The sequence below is a fragment of the Notamacropus eugenii genome, chromosome 1 (genome assembly GCF_028372415.1).
Source record: "Notamacropus eugenii isolate mMacEug1 chromosome 1, mMacEug1.pri_v2, whole genome shotgun sequence".
NCBI lineage: Eukaryota > Metazoa > Chordata > Mammalia > Diprotodontia > Macropodidae > Notamacropus > Notamacropus eugenii.
Genome location: NC_092872.1, coordinates 683,996,419 through 684,023,076, shown reverse-complemented (window position 1 = coordinate 684,023,076; position 26,658 = coordinate 683,996,419). Strand labels below are relative to the sequence as shown.

At 34.1% G+C, this 26,658-nt stretch overlaps 1 long non-coding RNA gene across 2 annotated transcripts in view; it reads left to right on the top strand.

Moving 5' to 3' along the window:
• The window catches only part of LOC140528303 (uncharacterized), a 145,532-nt gene extending 119,446 nt beyond the window's left edge, over positions 1-26,086 (top strand). For both annotated transcript variants that reach the window (XR_011975136.1, XR_011975138.1), the window contains one exon: positions 25,790-26,086. This is a non-coding gene — a long non-coding RNA (uncharacterized lncRNA). The remainder of the gene's footprint in view (positions 1-25,789) is intronic.
• The last annotated feature ends 572 nt before the right edge of the window (positions 26,087-26,658 follow it).

Here is a 26,658-nt window from a genome sequence, read left to right as displayed (position 1 = left end):
CCAATTTGAAAATTGAATGAATTGCACTTGCTAATTAAGATTATTTACCCATCTTTTTCACCTTCTACATTCTTCCTGAGTGAATGGCAGGTTGGGGAAGGAGCAGTTTGATTTATATTACTATAGAATCATTTTGACAGCTATGCAACTTTCTCTCTTCAAAAGAGAAAAGAAGGAAATGTGATTAATAAAGATTATGTTTCCATCACTTTAAAAAAATTAGACTAGTTTGATTTAACATGTGGATGATAGTAAGAATGTAGGTAGAAAGAGGAAGGGGGAGAGGGAGATCATTTATTAAATACTGACAATGCATCATGTACTGTTCTAGGAGCTGAGGAAAAATAAAAAAATATTTCTTCTTTAAAGTTTACAAAAAGAACAATCTATTTTCTTATTGTGGTATACAGGAAAGAATAATGGATCCGGTCTCAAATGACTGGCCTTCAAGGCCTAGCTATTACACTTGCCTGTGATGCAAATCATTAAACTTCTCTACATTTTGGTTGTCTTCTACAAATTGGATGTAATCACAGATGTTTTGCAGAACTCAAAAATTGCAAGAAATATGCTTTATACATATTAAATTGTTATGGAAAAACGTGTTTTCCTCCTTAATTCACTCATCTTAAAGTGCAATGGGAAGTTTTGCGCCACATTCCCTGGCACTTGGTTGGGGTAATTTATACACAATCTTCAATATTTCAAGTGCCTGTGATTTAATTGGTATGAAAACTTGTGCTACCAAACTCTCAAGAAGGTTAAAATACCTGTCCATGGTCACATAATTAGGCAGTGTCACAGATGAGGTTTCAGATTCAAGTTTTCCAGGATTTATATCTCACAATCTATCAACCACATCATACTGCCTTTCACTCCGTGACTATGAAGCATGATGTCAAGATGAATACAATTAGAAATGTAGGTACAGCATGATTACTTGTTTCTACCCAAGAAGAAAGTGTATTTTAAATTAGGATACTATATTAATCCAACAGTTTGGGGTATCTTGGTAGAGAAGGTATATTTCATTTGGAGCTTACTTGTTTTATAGGAGATGAGAAATTTTTGCAAATTTACACATCAACAATATTGTTTCCACTCTATGTATTTTTAGAGAGCCTTGTCAGATGCCAGAGAACAGGGTCTGATAAAGTAAATAGATTTCTACTATTCAAAGTTTAACTGTAGATTCACTAACTATTTGTCCATCAATGTAATTTGGTCCGGCTACTAGGACAGAGTTCATGCTAGACTGTAATTTGAACAGCACTGACAAAGTACATACCTTTATTCAAAATTATCTTTCCCTTCAAGCTGTCACATTACTCTAAGTTCTACCATTAGAGATTTTTTCTTTAAGCTTTTGGATCATCTGTGAATATTTTCCTTAAAAATAATGTACATACTTTCACAAAATTATTGGCTACTTTTTGTGAATTAAATTTCTAAGACTCTAAAAAAACCTAAGAGATAATTTTAATTTTGGCATTTTACAAAGAAGTAAACTAAGGCCAAGATTCACAAAAATGACTTATTGTAATGACAATTTAAATGTAACATCTTTCCCATTTAGTAGTGACCTGCCTGGGTCACATGGAAGCCTGAGTCAATGAATCTAAATCTCATAGAATAGGAAGGGGTGGTACAGGAAGGGTGGAACAGGAAGAGATAGAGCTAGAGGAAAGCTGAGGGAAAATTTGGTCATGAGAGTAGTCAGAGCTGGGAAGGATGTAGGCAAGCAAGCTATTGGCTAGTGTGAGTGAAAGAACTTGTTTCTGATTTTGCTTAAGAGAGCCTGCTTGTGATTTGTTTAGTGAACATGGTTTGTTTAATGGGAAACCTAGCAAGGGGAAGGCTTGGGAATGGTGTTGTTCTCTGTGTTGTTATTGTGTATAGATTTTTGTTAATATGATGGATTTGGCTTTTTGGTGTCTGAAAAAATGTCTTAGTTCTGTCTTTCATGTGAAAAGTTTGCTGTATTTTGCGATTCAGACTTGCACCAGGGTATTCATAGCTGCCACAGGTGCTATGAATATCTCATTAGTGCTACATTTAACCAAAGTCAAGGAGCTAGTCTATGGAAAAACTGACTTGAATATATTTTGTGTAATCAATACATTGGGGATCTTATCTTTTTTTATAGCTTGTTATGTAACCTTAGGCAAATAACATTTCCTTGCTGAGAGACTCAGTGTCATCTATAATTAAGTACATAGTGAGAGATGATGTTTAAAGTGTCTTATAACTCAAAATCAAATGACTTAGTGCTAGATGGACTCATCTGACAAATCTTGTCATTTTTCATCCCCTCTCTCCTCTGCTGCTGCCACAACCATTGTGCAAGCTCTCCACTGCTCATGCCTGAATTATCTCAACATCCTTTCAACTGGTTTTGCTACAAGTCTCTCCCCACTATATTGTATCATATACTAAGCTATGAAAGTAATCTTCTTAAAGTGAAAGTCTGATCACTTACTCCTCCATTCTCCTACTCAGATTCTAACATATCTCTATTACTTCCAGAATAGAACCTAAAGCCCTCTTTTTGACTTTTAAGGCCATTTGCAACCTACCCTTTCCTACTTTTCCATGCTTCCTATATTCTGCTTCCCTACACATTCTTTATGATCCTTTAATACTGGCATTCATGTTTTTCTTCCCATCTACATAAAATCCCATCTCCCAGCTACTGGCCTTTTCATTGCTCTGTGCCTGGAAAACTTTCCCTATAAATTATGCCTGTAGGTTTTCCTTGACTTCATTCAAGAATCAACTCAAATATAAATTTTTTTTTCAAGGAACTTCTTGCCCTCTTTACTCATTACTTCCCCCTCTCTGGGATGACTTCCAGTTTGAAAGTTTTCTATTATGTATGTATATTCTTCCTCACTACAATGTGAATCACTTGAGGGGAGAGACCCCATTTTTTCATTTCTTCATACCCACAGTACTTAATGGTGTCTAGAACAGTTAACACTTAATTAATGACTAAATGGATGATATTTCCTTTAAGGTACTTTTTAGTTCTTTAATGTTATCATACTATGTGTCTTCACGTCTCATCAAATGATCTTCCCACTGAATTATAGCACTTCTATCTAATGCAATTCACAGAATTTCTGCAGTATCAGAGAAGGCTTAGGACACTGGAGACAATACCAAGGGAACTGAAAAACAGGGAGGGGAGTAGAACAATGAAACATGAGATTGGGAAAGAATGACTTCATTTATTTCACTTAACACCCTGAATACTTGAGGTTTCACAAAATCATCTGAAAAGCTCACTTTACCATTTGGAAGCTCCTGGGATCCTAGATCACTATGAGCTTTATGAAAATGGCATAAACTGAGGGTGGTTTTGTGTGTGTGTGTGTGTGTGTGTGTGTGTGTGTGTGTGTGTGTGTGTGTGTGTGTGTGTGTGTGTGTAGACAGGCTCTGTTTGTGGGGAAGACAGGGACAGTTTGGTGCCTACAAGAAAATTCCATTAAGAATAATGTTAGCACCGTTGAATTTGGGAGAAGTTCAGATTCAAAGTTCACTATTGATTAATTCTGAAATACAATAGATTCTTTACTACATGTGCCCCTAGACTATACTTTGAAAGTTAAATACAGTCGGTATTATGCTTTCTTAAAAGATTTTTATTAAAATATTTGTTTGGAAAATATATCTTTCCATAAAATGATTTTTCTCTCTATGAGGTGTGAATGTTTCTGTGCTGTACAATTCCATTGTTGCTATGGTAATCACCAAAATGGCCTTTTTGTGTTTTGTTTATCTCTATGTTCAGAATTAATGCGGATGTTTCACATTTTGGCACACCCATAACTAAGTTAGTACCTTTTATTTCAATTCATTTTTATTGAGTGGGAGCAAGAAAGGGCAAAGTACATGCAAAAACAGAAAGAAAATGAAGAATTTCTCAGCAGAAAATCAAATGCAGGCATTTGATCATCAGTCATAACATTAAATAATATTTAGTGCATTTATTCAAGGACACAATCCTGAAAGGAATAAAGGGATTTAAGAGGACTCGAGTTCATGCCCTCTCAACAGAGAGGCAAATAATCACACTCTCCTGTTGCATTTATAAAAGCCACCAGTGAGACAATGGCATTAAATTATGATGGACAGATGGAAGAATCCTAGACAAGAGGTCATTTAATGTAACCTTTTCCTAGATTGGCTGCAAATCCATCAAAATCTACAGTTGTTGTGCTGCTAATGAGTTCCTAATTGGGAAGTATCTAGCCATATTAATAATATATGGTGTTCTTCAAGTCTGTCAACTTGGAGAACAAAACATTTGCTATATTGGATGTCAGGTGGATACATACCAATTTAAATAGAAAATTTTTTTCACAGCACATAGAGTTTGGTAACACTCTTCTCCTACACACTTACTATTAATACTTGTGGTAGGTGTGAACCCTGAGCTGAGGGCAAAAAATATTTCTCTAAATTTAAATTTACTTATGTTTTTGAAATACCCAATTACCATGCTCTGAATTATCTTAGAACTACTGAAAGATATTATCTATTACACAAGGATGCTCTATGGACCCCATTACTCATAAGACAATTAAAAATTTTAAAGTGATATAGCCTATTTAGTTTGAGTCCTATGTTTCTAAAATTCAATTGAACAAGTGTTAAAAGGCTAAAATCATTAGAAGCATGAAGTGCTTTTAAAAACCCTCTAAACCATAGATAAGTACCATGTCTAAGTAATGAATTTTTTTTTGATGTATAAAAACTGCAAACTGATAGCACCATGGTAAAAATTGATGCCACTGAAAACTTATAGTTCAGTACAATTCATGGTGAAATATGTGGTAGAATAGGTACATCTATGTCCCCATCAAATAAAATTAGCAGATATTTATGACAATGTCTCTGTAGGTGACTGTAAATGAAATGAACAGAATCTTTTGTTAAATTAGATTGTGCTAGAGAGAAATGTGTTAGGGACACATGCGCTTCCAGAGTCATCATTTTAAATGCATGTGTAATTGATTCTAATACAATTGTTTGTAAAATAAAGATGAAATTAATAGAGGAAGCTAAGTAGTATAGTGGATAAAGTGCTGTCTCAGGAATCAGGAAGAACCAAGTTCAAACCTCTAACATACTTTCATATATTTCTGAGTGAAATTTGAGTCATTTTTTCTCTGCCTCAGTTTCCTCATATAGAAACCAAGAATAATAACATGTGTCTCCAAAACTTTTTGTGAAGAAAAATCAAGTATTTTTTAATTAGATAATTTCTGGGAGGCAGAGCCAAGATAGTAGAATAAAAGCAGAGACTTGCTTGAGTTCTTCCTCAAACCCCTCTAACTAAATTACAGATCAGCACAACCCAAAGATGATGGAATGAAACAAATTTCCAGACAAACGCATTTTGGAAGGTTGACAGGAAAAGTCTATTGTACCAGTCTGAGAAAAGAGCACAGTCCAGCACAGGCTATGCCTGTACATGTGGACCCACAGCAAACCTTGAGAAGTGGCCTTAATCACTGGCAGCTATGGCATTTTCTAGGCTTTCTAACCCACAAACGTCAAAGACAACTTAGAAAGTCAATAGGAAAAGTCTGTCAGACCAGGGTGAGAGAGGAGCAAGGTTTGGCCCCAGTTCCAGGGTGGCAGTGGTGGTGTGGTAGCAGCAGTGTCAGTGGCTACTTCCAAAGCTCTTGACCCATAGATGGTGGAGAGATTGAGCAGTTGATCAGAGGGGGATTGTAAGAGTTTCTTTGTTGACACTAAGACAGAATTCTCTTGCTTTGCCCATTTCTGGATCTGGGTGACAGTCCTGGGTGGTGGTCCTGGGGTGTACAGGAGCACAAATGTGGTGGAACTGATGGTGGTGGAGAGGGAATTCTACTCATTGTTGCAGGGCAGGAAAGAGTGCTTGTGGTCACTCAGACCAAAGAACAGAGCATCAGAGGCATAAACAACTCTCCTTTGTTCATACAATTTTAGAAGAACTGAGAATGTATGGTTACCTAGAAATATGTCTGAGAACAGCTGTACGAAACCTCTGAAGCTTTTTTACAGTACACCCTGCAAACTGGAAACAGAATCCTACCTTAACAAAGAGCCAAAAAGTCAAGTAATTAAGTAGAAAAGTAAGCAAAAAAATCAGACTATAGAATTTTATTTTGGTGACAAGGAAGATCAAAACATGAAGTTGGTCAAAGACAACAAAATCAAAGCTCCTACCTAAAAAGTCTCCAAGAAAAATAGGAATTGTTCAGAAACCATGGAGAAACTCAAAAAAAATTTCGAAAATCAAGTAAGAGAAGTAGAGGGAAAACTTGGAAGAAAAAGGAGAGCAATGCAAGAAAATTGTGAAAAAAATAAGCCAAAAACTTGCTAAAGGAGACAAAAAAAAATACTGAAGAAAATGACACCTTAACCTGATTGTCAAAAATGGTCCAAAAAGTCAAGGAGGAGAAAAATGCCTTAAAAAACAGAATTGGCTAACTGGAAAAAGAAATCTAAAAGCTCACTGAAGAAAATCATTCCTTAAGAAATAGAATGGGGCAAATAGAAGCTAATGACTATGAGAAATCAATAAATTTTGAAACAAAATGAAAAGAATAAAAAAAGAATATAATGTGAAATATCTTGTTGGAAAAACCACTGACCTGAAAAATAGATCCAGGAGAGATAGCTTACAACTTAAAGTCATAATCGAAAATATTTTTGATATCATCTTTCAAGAAATTATCAATGAAAACTGCCCTGATATTCTAGAACCAGAGGGGAAAATATAAATTGAAAGAATCCCCCAATCACCTACTGAAAGTGATCCCAAAAGGAAAATGCTGGGAATGTTGTAGTCAAATTCTAGAGTTCCCGGGTCAAGGAGAAAATATTGCAAGCGTTTAGAAAGAAACAATTCAATTGCTGAATTGTGGAATCACAAACAAAAGATTTAGTAGATTCTACATTAAGGGATCAGAGGACTTAGAATATGATATTATGGAGGTCAAAGGAGCTAGGATTAAAACCAAGAATCGTCTACCTAGCAAAACTGAGTATAATACTTCAGAAGAATAAATGGATATTCAATAAAATAGAGAATTTTCAGGCATTCTTGATAAAAGCATCAGATATGAATAGGAAATTTGACTTTCAAACACATGAATCAAGAGAAACATGAAAAAGTAGGCAAGAAAGAGAAATCGTAAGGGTCATATTAAAGTTGAACTGTTTATACTCCTACATGGAAAGATGATATTTGTTACTCATAAGACCTTTCTCAGCATTAGGGTAGTGGGAGGGAATACACACACACACACACACACACACACACAGACTTGCACATGCACACAGATAAACATCTATATATGAATGTACATGTGTGTATATGTGTGTATACATATACATGGATGTGTACATATATGCATACATATACATGTATGCATACATATACATACAGGGAGAAAGCATGTGCAGGGTGTGTAGAATATGAAAATACATCTAAAAAATTAAGGATTAAGAGACAAATATACTGTGAAGAGAAAGGGAAAGGTAGAATGGGGTACATTATTTCACATAAAAGAGGAAAGCAAAAGTTTTTACAATGGAGGAGAAGAGGGTGAAGGTAAGAGGTAGTGAGTGAACCTTACTTTTATTAGTAAGAGGGTTAAGGAAGGAAAAACATACATACTCAACTGGTATGAAAATCTATCTTACCCTACAGCAAAGTGGGGGGGGAGGAGATTAGAGAGAGGGGGATGATAAATGGGAGGGCAAATGGGAAGAAGGAGCAATCAGAAGCAAACCTTTTTGACGAGGGATAGGGTCAAAGGAGAGAATAGAGTAAATATGGGATTCGAGGGAAATATAGTCTTTCACAACATGACTGCTATGGAAGTGTTTTCCATGACTACACATGTCTAACCTGTACCAAATTGCTTGCTTTCTCAATGAGATTGACTGGATAAGGAGCAAAGGAGAGAATGTGGAACTCAAAGACTTAAAAAAAAAAAAGAATGTTAAAAATTGTTTTTACATGCAATGACAAATAAGGTGTGCAGACAATGGGGTACAGAAATCTCTCTTGCCCTACAGCAAAATAAAAGGGAAGGAGATAAAAGAAGGGAGGTGGTGGTAATAGAAGGGAGGACAGAATGTCGGAAGGGATAATCAGAATGTACATTATCTTGGGATAGGGAAGAGGAAAAATGGGATGAAAATGTGGAACTCAAAATTTTGAGGAAGTTAATATTGAAAACTTAAAATAAATTAATAGAATAAAAATGAAATAATATGTCTAAAGTGCTTTGCAAATCATTTAGCCCCACACATACTTAAGCAGTATTTCCCTGTAACATGTTCCTAGATAGTGATCATGCAGCTTCTTCTTCAACACATCCAGTGCCAGGAAACACATCACCTTCTGAGACTTCCTATTCTAATTTGAAACAGTTTTACTTATAAGGCAGGTGCTTTATCTATCCTCCCAGCTCCCACCCCCACTCCATTAACACATACACACTGGCACTGATTTTTCCAGTTACTCATAGGCTGAGAAATCCACATCTCAGTGTGCTTCAATGTTACTCTGTCTTTGCAAAAGTGGCTAATCAACCAACAAGCATTTATTCAGTGCTTAATGTACTAGATGATATGATATATGGTTCTGGGAATCATTTACATAAAGATGATAATTGTGCCAATAATTGAGTTGGTGGTATCGTGAGATTTTAGAGATGAGAAAAGAGTCCAGGACAGATGCTTGGTGGACATGGTTAGAGAATATAACATGAAGATAAATAGCAAAAAAGACAAAAAGAAGAGTTTGAGAGATAGGAGAACCAAGATAAAGCAGTAACACAAAAATTTAGAAAGGATAGAATATCCAGAAGGAGAATATTAAAGGCAATGCAAGCTTGATGGACTGGGAAATAGATGGCAGCAACGGTGGACGTAAGGAGGATAAAGAAGAATACTGTGGAGGAAGATGAATTGACAACTTAAATGGATTTCAGAGCTCATGATCATAGAAATGTAGCATTCATGTATGATGGAAAGGTCAAGGGTGTGACTATGTTTTTACGAAGCTAAGTTGAAGTAGATCATAGGAATTGAGTGGACAAGGGACCTAGGAAGGAGAGATATTTGTGAGGGTATCTTTATGTACGCTGATATTGTCTAAAATGAAAGCAGCAGATATAGAAAATATTTTGAACAAAGTTTGCCCCACACTCATTACCCTTAAGGCTAAAAGAATGGGGGAGAGGAAAGATGATCCCCTACCTTTGATATCTCGATAAACCTTTGAAAAAGCACATGGAAAAGTCTGGATTCAAGGTGGGGACTGAAGCCAAAATGTGAAGTTTGGAAGATTACCCCAGTGGCTATGCTTTAATCAGACTGCAATGAATTTTACGTCAGTCTCATACTTCTAGATTTTACTTAGTAAATGTATTTTAATATGTGGGTGGAATATCCTTTCAAGTCATAAAAAGTTGGGAAAGAAACCCTATGGGAATGTGGATGAACATGATGCAGTAAATGATGATTTAATGGGATAAAATCATATCCTTAGAAGAGATCAGAAATCAAGAGAAAATTCTTAGAGAAACAGAGACTTAGGGAGACAAGGCAAGGATGAGGCAGGGAACCATCCATACCTATGCTGAGGGCTTGAAATGGAGAAATACCTAGAGAGACTAGCTACAGCCTGCCCTTGCACAGTTGCTTGAAGTGGTTTCTGGTACCATCTTTTGACTTGCCCAATTAGAGTACATTTAGCTGCTATTCCTGTAAACTTCTTGTCATCATTATAAAGCAAGTGTTTCTTCAAGTCAGAGACACATCTTTAACACAGGCCAAAAGCTGTCACTGAATTTTTTATTCACTGCTCCTATGCCTGTCCTTTCAGGCCAAGCAAAAAGTTGAAAGCTCCTTTTTCATTTTTGTCCTTCAAGTACTCAGACAGCTATCACAATCTTATCTTTTATTATATAATGTACATGATGTATTTTATACTTCTCCTCTCTCTACACTCTGTATTCAAGGCAAATTGACCTTCTTTATTCCTTCACATATAATATTCCTTCTCTAATCTCTGTTTCTTTGCACTGGTTGTCTCTCCACTTCCAAAATAGCATCCCAATTCAACTCTCCTCTTAGGATATCTCTTCTTTTCTTTCAAAACTCAGGTGACACAACATACATGAAGCTTTTTCTGATTCCCTAAGTAGCTAGTACTCCCAGTCAATTACCTTGTATTTATTTTGAAAATATATTTTATTATTTTATGTACATATTGTTTACCATGTCATTTAAATGTTAACTCCTTGGGGGCAATGCTTATTCAAATTTTTTTTTGTCTTTATATCTCTACTTCCTACCTCAGTGTCTGGTACATATTAGTCTCTGAGCAAGTATTTGTTGATTATTTGTTTCATGAGGCAAGCTGAAGACTTGGTATTGTTATGCTACCTATCTCCTCAGCAACAGAAATTTAATTGTATGTATTTTACCATGAATGATCTCGAGAACCTTGGAAAAGCCAATGTTTAAATTTTCAGTTTAACCTCAAAAATCAGGAAATAGTACAAATTAGGTCCAGTTAATTTATTTATTAGTTTTTTAGACCTAAGAAAGATATGGAGAAGATATTAATAATGTAGATTAAACTTAATGTGTGTCACGCATGCATTTTTTGAGAGCTGGTTGTTTATTGCCTTTAATCATATTTCCTTTTCCTTTGGTGTGCTCTCTCATTTATTTATCTTTTTAAACTTCATTATATGTCATGTGTATTATAATAAAATTCTATTGCTTCATGAGCTATTATTCCTCTTGGAACCATGTGAAAATTTCCTTTTTTAAAAATTCAATATGAATGTATTAAATACCAGTATTTAATATTAAGCAAAGTATATATTAAGTCCAGTATTTCAAAGCAATGTGCTGGATACTGGGAACATAACAATAAAATTAAAACAATCCTCGCCTTCAAAGAGCTTAAATTCTCTACAATTTGCACATAAACAAGTTAAAAATAAAATAAAAACAGGAATAGTATAAAGTAATATCTAGAGAAAAATGGGTAGAGACTAGTATCAACTTGGACAAAAAGAGAGAAACATCTCACATCAGAAGAGACATCCAAGTTTAGCCCTCAAATAGGCTAGGGATTCCAAGAAGCAAAGTTGAAGGTAGAACAAACTAGACATAGATGAGCTGTAGTACAAAGGTACAGAGTCTGGAGATCAAATATGATGTACAGGGAAAAGGAAGTAGTCTTTTATGACTTGGATATAAAGTTTGAAAGCATGAATAATATTTTAAATAATTTTCAAATTATGCTAGAGTTCAATTCTATAAGTTTGAAAATATAATACTAAAAATATATATATTTGACACGATAGCAAAGTAACATGTGGGACAGATATCAAACTTCAAAACCAAGAAGACATACCCTTAAGCTCCAGGTGTGATACACATCATCTCTGTAATCCTACACAACTCTAGTAACCTTTCCGTGCTGTAGGCAAATCTCAACTCTAAATTCCAGGGGAGGTTCCTATCTATACAGGGAGTTTCCCTCCCATGCAGTTGTTTAAAACAATAATGACAGGCTCTGTCCTAATACTGTTAGGAGACATAGAGAACCAGTAATAATTCCTAATGAAGAGAGTCTCCTTGTCAACTTTGAGATTTAAAATATTTTTTGGTTAATTGCTCAATTTTGGTCAATTGAGGAAAAGTTGCAGAAGGTAAAAACTGGGAGCAGTGTGACTAATTAGGATGGTGCAGCTACCCTTTGGGCTTGTTGAGTTTGAGATACCTATGGGCTAGCTAGTTACCCAAAAAAGAGGGATATCAACCTATAGCTCAAAGGAGAATCGTTTGTTTGAGATCTGTGTTCAAGAAACATTAATATAAAGAATATAATTAAGGCATGAAAGCTAATGAGATTCTTAAAAGATTTTATAGGAAGAGAAGAGAGAAGGAAGAGAAGAAGGAAAGAAGGAAGGAAGAAAAGAAGGAAGAGGAAGGGAAGGAAGGAATGAAGGAAAGGAAAGGGAGGAAGGAAGGAAGGAGGAAAGGAGGGCAAAGAAAGAAAAAAGGCATAAAAGAAGGGAAGGAAAAAAGAAAATAAGCATTTATTAAGCAACTACTATGTGTCAGGCAATGTGCTGAGCACTTTCCAAATATCTAATTTGAGCCTCAGAATCACTCTGGGAGGTCAGTGCTATTATTATTATCATTTTATATTTGAGAAAACTGAGATCGATAGAGGTTGAAGTGACTTTTTTCAACATCACAGAGTAAATGAGTGACATCAAATTTAAACTCAAGTATTCTTGATTCTAAATCCAATGTTCTATCCACTGTACCCACTAGCTGCCTGAAAGAGAAAGAAATTCACCTGGAGTCATGGATAATGACCGCACTGTGGTCAGTGAAATGAGAGGGAAGACAGATAGGGAGAAAACGGTGTCATTCAAGTAGAAGACAGAATTCACAAGAGGAGGGGGCAGAGTACTAGCATGTACAAGTGCTGTAATGAGTTAAAATAGATAAAGACTAAGAAAAGGACATTAGATCTCATGATTAAGAGATCTTTGGTAATATTGAAGAGAATGGTTTCAGCTGAGCATTGGCCTTAGTCGCTAAAGTTCATGGGCTTGAAATATATTTGGGAGGTGAAAAGGTGATAGCTTCTTCCAGAAGTTTAGCTGGGAAAGGTATAAATGGTAGCTTACAATTTGAACTTCTTACTATACTGTCTTGATATTGAAGAAAGAAAGAAACCAGAATGGGACTTCAGAAGGTGTGAGAATGATGTGCCCTGACGTGATGATGAAAATGAATTAAATGGTGAAGGACAGTCATGATTCAAGTGAAAAATTTCAGAGTTCTGGATCATGCAAAAGCAGCACTTTGGGATGATGCTGAGATAAATGATAGGTTCATCTCTGTTTGGAAGAAGTAGGGTGAAGGTCCCAATTATGAAAGTTAAAGAGGTTGATGAATTGGAATATCAATTTTTATGAAAAACTGATGGATTTTGTTCTATCTTACAATTTGATAATTCTTCTAAGATTTGTTCCATAAGAAAATTGAACAATGGTGTAAACACTGTCTTCATCAGTCATTGAAAAGTAGATTAATCAGAACAAAAGTCAGGGGACAGATACATTAGAAACTTTACAAAGGACCTTCTTCAATTTAAGTACCGATCTGTTAAAGGCTTCTCTTTGAGTCTAGTCATTCAACCTATCCTGGATTTTTCCAATTATCGTGGAATATAGTCTTTCTCTTTTTTTATAAGTATAGGATGGGGAAGTTTGTCAAATACTTTGCTAAAGTCTAAGCATGGTATAGCTGCATCTACTTATCAAAGAAAAGGGCATGAAGTTATTCTGATATGACCCAAGTCTGAAATAATGTTGATTCAAAATAATCACTGCTTCCATTTTCAAGTATTCTCACCTTTTGACTTTAATAAAACATTTAAAATATATACCACAATTTGGAATCTCTTTCACCAGGCTATATTTAATAGAATCTACTTTCTTCCCTGTTCACTGAATGGACATTATCTCACTTTAAGTGAGTATCTGAAATGGTCTTTGTCTAAAAGGCCCAGGCCATTTACTGAATCCTGGATCATCTCCAGTTATCTGGATGAATATCTGGTCACTGGATCCAGATGGCTCAGGAGGAGAAGTGAGGCTGATGACTTGCACAGCCCTCCCTCACTCGAAACAAAGTCAAGTGCAAGTTTCTCTAATGGCATGGTCCTCTTTGAACCTGAAGGATGAAAACAACTTCCTTCCCTTAAAATATGGGACATCTATTTGTCACTAGTTCTGGAGTAATCAATCTTATATTATCTCAATTTACTCATTAATTTGTTCATTTATTCATATATATATATTTTAAATTCTCTTTTACCTTTTCTTCATTAACTTCTTCATCTTTAAGATTTTCTTTTAGTATGACTAATCTTCCTCTGAATCTACCTTCCCTCTTGTAATTTATTCTTTACTTGTTCCTAGCTGTATCCTTGATGAGCTATCTGTATTGCTACACTAAATTGTGTATATTTTCTGCCCTTCTTTGACCAATTTAGATAAAAGTTAAGTTCAAATGCCTCCAATTCTTCCCATTTTTTACGTCATCATACACTTAACACTTGTATAACATGATTGTATCTCTTAATGAGTCCCTAATCTTCTCTCTCATATTCCTTTATTGAATACTTTCTTTCATACCTTTTCTTTTTTTCTCATTTTCTTTTAAAAATCATAAATTTATTAGTAGGCCTTTTTCAAATACTATCTCTATGACTTCATACTATATTAAGATGCTTAAAGAATATTTTTAAATAACTACCTTGTTTTAAGTACAAAAGTTCGTACTTATAAAGTTCCCTTTGCTTGTTCATTTTTATTTACATTTTTTATCTTTCTCATGACTGTTATACTTACATTTCTAAGTTCAGTTTCAGCTTCAGGTTTTTTTTTTAAATTCAGAAATATTTGAAAATCCTTTATTTTCTCTAAAGTTTATTTTTTTTTCTAGTAGGCTAAAACTCAGTTTTGCTGAGTTTTCACTTTAGAATATTTTTGTTCTTTTAGAGCAAAAGGAGATGAATATTGTGTGATCTCCATTGTGATTCCTTTGATATATAAATTCTTTATTTCTGGCTACTTATACTATTTTTACAATTGTCTGAAAATTCTGGGTTTCTACAGATGATTATTACTGGAGTCTTTCTGTTTTAAGATTGCTTTCTTTTTCTAATATCTCTACATTTATGACTTTTCCCTTTAATTTTCATTTATTAAATTTAATTTATGTATTTTTTATCATTTTTAAAGATAACCTCCCCCTTCTTGCCCTCTCCTATCCACTGACAACACAAGTGATACATCAAATATACATGTTAAATCATAAAAAAAATATTTCTATATCATCCATGCCAAAAAAAGGAAGAAAAGTAAAGAAAGTGAGAAAATAGACCTCCATTTGTGCTCAGAGTTCACCAGTTCTTTCTCTGAAGGTGGACCGCACTTCTCAATATTACTCATTTGGAATTTTCTTGGATCATTGTACTGATCAGATTAGCTAAGCTCTTAACTGTTGGTCATCATTTCAGTATTACTGTTACTGTGCACAATGATCTCCTGGCTCTGCTCACTTCACTTTGTATCAGGTCATGTAAATCTTTCCAGGTTTTTTCTGAGAGTATTCCTGCTTGTTTCTTATAGGACAATAGTACTCCATCACAAATGCATAATACAATTTTTTTGGTCATTTCCCTAATGATGGGCACTCCTGCTATTTCTAATTATTTGTCAGTATAAAAGGAATTGTTATGAATAATTTTGTACACATTGGTCCTTTTTCTTTGTTCTCTTTGAGGAACAGATCTAATGCTGTTGCTAGGTCAAAGGGTCAAACTAGATCACAGTGTTATAGTATTTTTGGCATAATTTCAAATTATTCTCTAGAATGATTGGACCAGTTCACAACTCCATCACAAATTCATTATTTCTTTCTCATTGCCTTCTATATTTTCTCCTTGATTTTGGAGCTCTGGATTTTGGATGTAATATACTCATGAATTTTCATTTTGGGATCTCTTCCAGGAATGAAAAATTAGCTTCTTTCAATTTCTATTTTACCCTCTGATTCTAAGATATCAGAGCCGTTTTCCTTTATAGTTTCTTGTAATGTTACGTTTAGTATCTTTCTTTGATCATGGCTTTTGAGTGATCTGATGATTTTAAAATTATTTCTCCTTGATCTATTTTCCAGTCCAGTCATTTTGTTTTTGTTTTTCTTTTGTTTTTTCCTGAGGAGACAGTTCAAGTTTTCATCTTTTTTTTTCATTCCTTTGACTTTCTTTTATTGTTTCTTGCAGTCTCATGTAGTCATTAACTTCCACGTGCCCAATTCTAATTTTTAAGCAATTATTGTTTTCAGTGAGTTTCTGTACTTCTCTTTTGTCCATTTAGTGTATTCTGTGTTTAAGTAGTTCTTTTCTTCAATTTTATAGCTTTTCCATTTCATTTATTTTACTTTTTAAGGAGTTCTTTTCTTTAAAATAATGTTTGTGCCTGTTTTACTATTAGGTCAATACTCATTTTTAATGCATTATTTTCTTTAGTATTTTGTGCCACTTTTATTATCAAATGTTTTTCTTTTCATAATTTTCTTGCATCACTTCCATTTCATTTCCCAATTTTTCCTCTACCTCTCATCTGTTTCTTTTATTCTTCCAGGAGTTCTTGTTGCACATGTGTCTTTTGAACATTTTCCTTCAAATATTCGTTTTTAGCTGTTTTCACATTGTTCTTTTCTTCTGAGTTTATGTATTGGTCTTCCCTTCCATTTTCACACACACACAGACATACACATACACACACACACATATTTCTTTTTAGCAATTGTGATGATGGCTAAAGGTGACTTTGAATTTTCTCACTGTTGATATGTTGTAAATAATGTATGTGAATATTTTTATTTCTTGTTGTACCATTAATAAATTATATAGCCAGCAGCCAATTATCATTTATACTTATTGAAACTTAGGAAATTAAGACATATGAAATATGAATATAATACAGATATAAATAATTATATTAAATAATTATATTAAATCTGTATTATATTCATATGAAATATGAATATAATACAGATATAAATAATTATATTAAATAATAATATATTAATAATATATAATTAATAATTATAATATATTAATTATTAATTAAATAATTATATTGAATAATTGCATTAAAATGTATCCGGTATGAGAAAAATACAAGCCACCTTTAATCCTTATGGCAACTTCTAACTTCTCAATTATGAAGAGTCATAATATTAACTCTCTCAGCATATGAATTAAAGTGCTTCCTTAAAATCCTTTTCTTTATGAAAATGTGATAAATGCCATTCTCTCAGGAAATAAGTTATCATAGTTGCTTTTCTTTGTTGCCTTTCTTCAGCTATTATCATTAACATCCTCTCCAAAATGACAGTTAAACTTCTAAGATCTTCACAGAGCCCTCTTAGAATAACCATTAAACTCACCCCAAGATTCTACTACCTAGTAAAAGTACAGTAATGATATCTATTATCTCTGTGGGAGAGGCTATTGAAACTGGGTTTACATAAATAAGGAGATAGCATGATAACACCTAATTGTCCTTAATGTATTCATCACCCATTAAATCTTTTAGTACTGAAAAAAATCACTGACAGTCTGTGTCATTTAAAAATTTATAGAGAAAAAGAGATAGTTCAGTACTTGAAAGGATAAATATTATCCCACTAAAAAAATAAGGGGAAGGGACCATCAGTCTGTAAACCAGTGAGTTTTCCTTAAATTCCTGTGAAAATTACAAAACATATTATAAAAGAAATGGTTGATCAACATTTTTATAAGGAAAAAATATTCCCTTTTTGGTAGTTATTAACTGGAAGAACAGTTAGTTGCCAGGGATACAATTTACCTTGATTATACTAAAGAATTAGGTAAAGTATCAAAAAGTTTTTGTGGAGAAAAATGGCACTTTCTTGTGCAAAAGTGGGATACTCAATAGTAAAATTGGATAAATTTTTATTTCCTTAAGTGACTAAACAGAGAGAACTCCATTGTCACCTTGGGAGTATGGCTCCAGCAAAGTGCCCTAGAATATGTATATGTTTCATATGTTTCTGTGACATTTTTTAAATCAACTTCGGATGATGGAGACAAGTAAGGCATATAAATTCAAAAGCTATATTGTGTATGTTAAATGATAAGGTTAAAAAAATCAAGAACTTAAATAGGGATTTTTATTCAAAGCCTTCATTTTCACATGAGGACATAGGTATAGTTAAGAGGAAGAAATTTTCCCAAAATTCCATAGTTTATAAATGACAGAGTAAGGATTTGAAGCAAGTATTTTTTAACTCTTTCTAATATACCATAATGACTGGAAAATGGAGCTAAACTTTTTGAACTCTAAGGTTCCATTTTTGAATCAGTGATCTCATTAAAATGAAATTAATTTAAAGCGTAACAGTAGGGTTGAAGTGATCTACTTCATTTATACACAAGAAAAAAGGTTTGGCTAGAAAGAAGTTCATCTGGAAAAAAACGAAATGATGAGAGAGTTTTACTTTCATTGTGATTTAACAGTTTGATATGGCAGCAAAACAATCTAATATAATCTTGGACTATCATCTCCCTAATCCTGGACAGAGCTCCCAAGATTAAAGAGATAATAGTGCCGTTATATTCTTCCCTAGTTAAACTATACCTGCAGTAGAGTTTTCTCCTCTGGGCCACATTTTTCAGAAAGACATTGATTATTTGTAGAAACCTGACTGATGAGGACTCTTGAATTTATGCCATATGTGGATAGGTTGAAAGCACTGGGGATGCTTTGCATATGGAAGAGATGAATGCAGAATGTTTAGCCAATGGAAGACATGATTTGGAGGGGAATTAGTAGGTGTTTCATAGTTTTTTTTAAAGTAACTCTAATGTGTGAAAGAGGGATTTAATATATTCCATCATCTCAGAAGGCAGAGCTGGGAACAAAGACTTAAAAAACTGCAGAGAGGCAAATTAAGTGTGATATCAGAATAAAAAGTCATAATGATTATAAGAATCTAAAAGTGGAATAGATTATCTGAGGAGATTATACCTCTAATCTTTCTTATGGAATTTAAGCAAAGATTTGATGACAAATTGGATATCTAGAATTAGGAATTTTTTTTTTTTTTTGGTCAGGGACAGATCAGACTAAATAGCTACTGAGATCTTCACCAACTTGGAAATTTTGTGCATTTGATTCTGTGATAAGGTCTGCCCTCTCTAAATCACATTCTAAAATAATGATAAAATAATGTTTCTAAAACTTGATTTTTCTAATGAAAATTATCTCTGTCTCTCTTCATACATGCATATACACATGTGTGTATATAACATATATGTACATATATATGTGCGTGTATACACACATGTATGTATGTATTCATATTTCTTAGAGAAATAGGAACAGTACCATCTGTTTTCCTGATTCATTTCACATCAGTCAAGTTTCATTCATTGTATTTCCCAATAAACCTGACCATTCAAAGTGGAATTTCCATTTGGTATCATTTCCTCTTTCTCCAAAGTATTTTCTAATGTCAGGTTTGCAGTAACTCCTCATTATATATATACCCTTTTAAAGTAATAGGGGGTACCCACAGAGATTTCTTCAAGCGCCAAACCCTATAAAAAGTTTCTCTTGCCTCTCTACTCATGATTGTTCTTTCCCTCATAAGTTTTCTTCTATTTATATATCTTTTGTACATTGTATTCCTTAGTAGAATATAAACTTAAGGGTATTTCCTTCATTTCCAGAGCTCAGCACAGCGCTAAGCACTAAGTCATTGCTTGCTGTTTTTATTGTTTTGCTGTTGAATTGAGTTGAATGTAAAGGTGCTAGAGTACAATTTATGGATATATCAGGTATATTGAACTTTATTTCCTACATTTGATTTTGGTTTATCTGAGTTCTTTAGCATACCGTAACAATGTCAAATAATGTCTAGTTGTAAATTTTTCTAACTATCCCTCTATAAGGTTAATTATTCCCAGCAGAATTTTCCCTGGATCTTTAAAAAAAACTTAATTGTAGTTGCAAGAGGAATTTGTGCAACTTAAATCAATGGAAAAAGTCATTCAATGTTCACCACCCATGTGTAATTCAGTACTTACTTAAATTTAATTATTCCTTAGACACCTTATGATGGTAGAGGCATAATGTTTTCTTTCTTCCCAATTTGATTTTTTGGCTCACATATGTTATTTTACTAATGAATTGCCTACCATGTTTGCAAACATTTCTTGTAGTAGCAATAAAGTTCATGGTTATATCAATATCATATGCCTATATTTAAATACCTTTTCAATCAAATTAATAGGCCTAAATCCTCACTTAGGATTCAATGGCAGCTACATGGTTCAGTGGATAGAATTCTGAGCCTGGAATCAACAACACCTGAGTTTCCATCTGATCTCAGACACTAACTATATGACTAAGAAAAATCACTTAAGTGCTATTTGTCTCAGTTTCCTCAAGTGTAAAATGAGAATAACAATAGCACTTACTTTGCAGAACTGATGTGAAGATCAAATGACATAGCATTAGTAAAGTGCTGAGTATGTAAAGACAAGAATTTAATACCTTCCAGATTAAATTTACCTTTTTAGTCTAATATCATGTTGTTCCCCTGCATTCCAGCTAATTTCTAGCTATTCTCCAACAATGATTTTGTAATGACCTTCTTGGTATATTTGTATGACTTTGTATCACTCCTAATCTTGAATACACACTATCTCCACTTTTCATATTATTGACAGAACTTCAAGACTTTTGGGGACATCTTAACAGCTCAGGGGAAGAATTCACTCTCTGATCTCATCCTTTTGCTTTAGCTCAGTGTTACTCCTCTCCTTAAATACTGGTAGAGTTCAGAATCAGAAGGGAATACACATTTATATATCACCTCCTATGAGTCAGGCACTGTGCTAAGATATTTTTAAATATTATTTCACTTAATCCTTGTAACACCCCTGTGAAGTAGGCGCTATTATTATCTCCATTTTACATTTGAAGAGTTTGACATAAATTTTAAGTGCCTCCTCCAGGGTTAAACAGCTAGTAAGTATCTGTGACTGGATTTCAACTCACATCTTTCTTACTCTAGGTTAGTGTTCTATCCATTATGCACCACTTACCCATTTGTATGTTTTCTCTGTTGCTCCCTTTATTCTCTATTTTTTTAATACTTACCAAAAAAAATAAAGGCTTATTGAAGATTTTCATTTTTATCATTATATACCTGTGCCTAATACTATATATACTATAGTGCCTAATACCATCTATTTCACAGAGAGACCTTAATAAATGTTTCCTGAAGTGACAGCTGTTTTTAGAGTTAAATATTTTATATTGTGTAACTCTTTAAATGAGTTGCGCTTGACCAAAGAAGATATAAGACTAATTAACAGAAAGTTCAGGAAGGTAGATTTCTGCTCAAAGCAGGGTAAGACAAAAAATTATTAGATTGTTATGTTATAATATATCAAGAATTGAAAATGACCCAAAGTCAAATGGGCTATGTGGAGTATTATAAGTTTCTTTCATTCTTGCTTGTTTTTCAGTCCATTTTCAAGCATTTCCAATTCTTCATGACCCCAATTGAGGTTTTCTTGATAAACATGCTGAAGTGGTTTGCCATTTCCTTCTCCAGTTCATTTTACAGATGAGGAAACTGGGTTAAGTGATTTGCCCAGAGTCACACAGCTAGTAAGTTTCTGAGGCCAAATTTCAAACTTGAATTCACTGGAATTCTGTAGGGAGGAGAAACTGGAGGGAGGGGAACAGTGGAATTCCTGAACAAGATTGACTTGAATTAACTGATCTGTAAAGTCTCTTTCTACTTCAAGAGCCTATAATTTGATAATTCAATCAGTTTTAAAAGAAAGCAGACGACGATAAAAAAGGAAAATTAAATGGCATATAAGGCTTTGAGAGCAAGGATAGTAAATGGTTAAATTTTAATAAATGATCAAAACATAATGTGGAACTAAGAAAAACATGGTGTTGAGGAAGTAATTTAATTTGTGTTTATTTTGTTTATAACATTTGATTTCATTATAAAAAATAATTTAGTTATTCAATGGATAACAGATAGTGTGATGCAGTGAATGTAGAAGAATAAAATTTGGATGTGGGATCAAGAGAAAAGTAAGTTCAAAACCCACTATAATAATTAATTTTTATGTAACTATTACTGAGGTTTTTAACCTTTATGAACCCCAAATTATTTCTATAAATTCAAGAAAAGAGTACTTTATGTCACAAGATTGTCATGAGAATAAAATGAGATTATTTATGCAAATTACTTTCTAATATTGATACCAACTCTATTGAACAGCTTGTAAGTGTATAAACCACACACACACACACACACACACACACACACATATGATCACTGATGTAGTACTGGAAGGAAATTCAGAGGTTATTTGCTCTAACCCCTTTATTCTCCTCCATCCAGTTAGTCATCAACCTATCAATTCTTTATTATCTTATCTGTTTCTTTCCCTTCCCTCCATCCTGATTGGTAGAATATAACCTCAGTCCTGGAACATTATGGCAGCTAAGTAGTGAAGTGTATAGAGTGCCACGCGTGGAGTAAATAAGACACATCTTCCTGAGTTCAAATCTGATCTCAGACACTTGCTATGTACATGACCCTAGGCAAGTTACTTTAACCCTATTTTCCCCAATTTCCTCAGTTGCAAAATAAGCTGAAGAAAGAAATGTTTGGATCCAGTATCATTACCATCAACTATGAAATTAACAGATGCTTCCTTCTTGGAAGAAAAGGTGTGCTGATTCTGCACAGCATACTAAAATGCAGCCAACAATGGTCTACATAGGCAAAGCTATGCTTTTACCAGTAGCAATGTATGGCTGTGAGAACAGGACTTCCAAGAAAGTTGAGCATCACAGAATCTAATTGTGGGACGGGCAGCAAGGGGATCAAATCAGTGAAAACTCAAAGAAATGAACTCAGGCTATTCACTGGAAGATCTAATACTGAAACTGAAGTTTAAATACTTTGGCCACATAATGAAAAGATGGGACTCATTGAAAAAGACCCTCATGTTGGGAAAGATTGAAGGCAAAAGAAAAAGGGGATGGCAGAGAATGAGAGGGATAGATCATGTCATGGAAACAACGAGCGTGACTTGGACAACATTTGAGAGATAGAGGAGGATAAAAGGATCTGGCATACTATGGCTCATGGGATGACAAAGAGTTTGTAAATAACTGAATGAACGAGGAGCAAAAACAAATGTGGAGCATTAGAATAATCTCCAAAGTGTTTTCTTTAACTCTACTTCTAGTCTACTAAATGGCTATCTTAATAGCACCTATCTCCTAGGGTTACTGTGAGGATCAGACGTGATAATTGTAAAATATTAGCATGATGCCTAACACATATAGGTGCTTAATAAATATTTGTTAGCTTCTCTTCCCCTCCCCTACAAATATGTACCCTGTAAATTACCAGTAGAATTACTTTCCCCAAACATCAATTTGATCATGTTTCTTCTATGCATTAAAAAATAACTTCAGGACTTCATTATCTGTACTAATATTTCATAAGAAACTAGATTTATAGTGTTAGTGTTTGTAGAGAGGGAGACCCTGAAGCCCAGAGAGGTGAAGACGATTGCCCAGTACACAAATAGTAAATTTCAGGAGACTTCAAGCTCCAGGTTTCTAGTACTAACTGTGAAATTAAGGGTGACTAAATCCAGATAATATATGCATATAATCAAATGTGCCCTTAAACCAACAATCACTCTATAACATCCCACTGCCGCCACAGTGTGGTTTTTTCAAATATAGTAAAGGCAACACAGGTTTTCAAATTAAAAAGAATAGGATTCCTTGGGGAAATGTTGATTCTAGGGTATACTCTCATCAGTAAGGACACTGAAGGGAAGTATAGCTCCTTCTCTCTCTCTCTCTCTCTCTCTCTCTCTCTCTCTCTCTCTCTCTCTGTCTTTCTCTCTCTCTTTCTTTCTTTTTCTTTTCCTCTCTCCTCTCTCTCTCATTCTCAAGTTCTTTCTTTCTCTTTTCCTTTTTCTTCCTCTCATTCTTTTTGTCCTCCTTCCTCTTCCTTCACTCTTTCCTTCTCTCTTTCCTTTTTTATTTCTTTTTCTTTCTTTCTTTTCCTAGTTTCAAAGAGAAATTAGAAGAAATTAAAGGAAAACAGACGTTAGAAGCCTCCAGCAAATCTCTTGGACATTTTTGTCTTTGGCCAGAGGAGAAGACTCCAGTGCAATAATAAACACGAGTTCCTCTCACCCAAATTGAATATATTTATAAGCATTTGGAACCAAGTACTGTGGGACATGGTGAAATTATTCTCTATCTGTACTTTCCCTGGCTTCATTACTGCCTGGCTAACAGGCCCCTACACTTGTTAGTTTCCTAATATACTTGAAACTTGTGCATATTTGTATGCTTTTAAAAGGGGTTTTGTCCATGATATAAACTGATTTTTGTTGCATTCTTAGCAAATGTTTGCGCTGATGGATAGGATAATACAAGGGATAATAACATGAGAATGGAACATTAGGCCATTTTCCTTAGGATTTGCTGAGAGCCTTGAATGACAAAAAAAGAGGAATACATTAGTAATACTTTTTGTTCTAAAATATTATATATGGAATTCAATGTGTAATAAAAAGGATTTATAAGAGAATCAAGGGAGTTTGATTATCAAATTGATAAACTTCTTGGGATGCTACCCTGCATTTGGAAGTTCTAATTGTTTACATCTTTTATCCTATGTATAGGCATGTCTATTGGCATTTTATTAAGGGAACAAAGCATAACTCCAGGGAACAAGTTCACTACCAGCATTCCCTCAAAGATGACGATTGGCATAAACTTTTTTATAAGAATAGACACCACCTCTCTGCAGTCACGTATAATAAAATCAAAAGAATATTCTCATTGTCTACTTCATATTTTCTCTATTTGGAGGATGCACTAGAGAACAAGAGAGAAGAAATAGCTTTTTTAGTGACAAAAACTCCCCCAATTTCAAAGCATGTTTGTACTAGTCTTGAGTAAAATGGGATCTTCATGTCCTTGTACATATGACAAGAGAAGAGATTTCCTAAGAATAGATTTTCTAAGCCCAAGATATCATTGATTGGAATATTTCATCAGTGAAATATTACAGAGAAACATATGGAAAATGCACTGCATTGTCCATGCAACCTGAGAATCAGGTTCGTGGAAAATATTTGGGAACCCCAATTTCTGGGGTAGAAAACAGGATAAATCTCCGACAATATTACCTTCAAGTAGAGAAGGATTATTTTGATTAACCATAGTTTCAAGAATTTGCATAACTACTGTTTATAATAAAGAAGGGAAGTTATTTTTTTAAATTAATTATTTAATTTTAGTTTTCAACATTCATTTCTACAAGATTTTGAGTTCCAAATTTTCTCCCCATCTCTCCCCTCCCCTACCCCAAAACACCATGCATTCTGATTACCCCTTACTTTAATCTGCTCTCCTTTTGATCACACCCTTCCCTTTCCTTATCCCCATCTTCTTGTAGGTAAAGATAGATTTCTATACCCCATTACCTGAATTTCTTATTTCCCAGTTGCATGGAAAAGCAATTCTCAATATTCATTCCTCAAACTTTGAGTTCCAACTTCTCTCCCTTCCTCCCTCCCCACTCATCCACACTGAGAAGGCAAGCAATTCAGTATAGGCTATATTTGTGTAGTTTTGCTAAATACTTCCACAATAATCATGTTGTAAAGGATTAATTATATTTCCCTCCATTCTATTCTGCCCCCTATTTATTCTATTCTTTCTTTAGAGCTTGTCCCTCCCCTAGAGTGATTGCTTCTTATTACTCTCTCCTCCCATTTGTCGTCTCTTATTTCATCCCCCCACTGCATTTATCCCCTTCTCCTCTTTTTTCCTATAGTGTAAGATAGGTTTTCATAGCAAATTGAGTGTGCATGTTATTCCCTCCTAAACTCAAATCTGATGAGAATAAGATTCACTTTTTCCCTTTCACCTCCCCCTTTTGGCCTCAATTAAAAAAACTGTTTCTTACCTCTTTTATGAGAGATAATTTGCCCCATTCTATTTCTTCTCCTTCCAATATATTCCTCTCTCACACTTTAATTTTATTTTTTTAGATATCATCGAGAAGGGAAGTTCCTGACTATCATGTTTCTTGGGGAGAGAACAGGATTATCTATATTATTCATAAAAATAAGAGGGTAGTAAGGAATTAAAACCATTTTATGGAAGAACAGAAGACTGGACTTTATTCTCTGCTACTACCATTACTAACTTGTCAAGTGAAAATACAAGGAAAAGGGGATTTCCTATCCATCATCTTCAAGATGTTCTTCTCCTCTGGAAGGTGTACAAACTGAAGATTTATGACTCCATGGCCTTAACTACATTCTTAATAAATACTTTTAGATTGATTGATTGTTAGATTCACTTGGAATGTGGTGGTATTGTCCCACTGGCAACCACTAGTTCAGTTCCCTTCTCTGAGGATTTTAAATCACATGGTGGTTCTAAGTTTTGAATTTAAAGGACTTGAGCTTTGGTAAAGCAGTATGGCCCATCAAAGACGCAAAAATTATGATTATTGCATAGGAATTTGGTGACTGCATTTTGTGATATTTATATTTTTATGAGGTCATGTAAGTCTTTTGTTTTAATTTCATTGTTTATCTGCTTGACTGTTTTCCATTTTCTGTGGATTGAAATGCAGCATAGGTTATAGCTAGTACATACTTCTTACCTTGAGTATTTCTATGAGAGGTGGGTACATTTTCGTTCACATTTGTGGAAACCTAGATATAAGCCATACTTACATAATATATGAAGATATTCCAAAGTAAATCATAGTTAAAGATATGATTATTGAAAAGAGTTTCTGTTCTTTTAGGAATTGCTTCAAGATTGAATCTGATCTATGGATATCCAGAGTTTTGAGTGCCCTTAGATCACAAATTTTACTAATTATGTCTCATGATTTATGCATAAG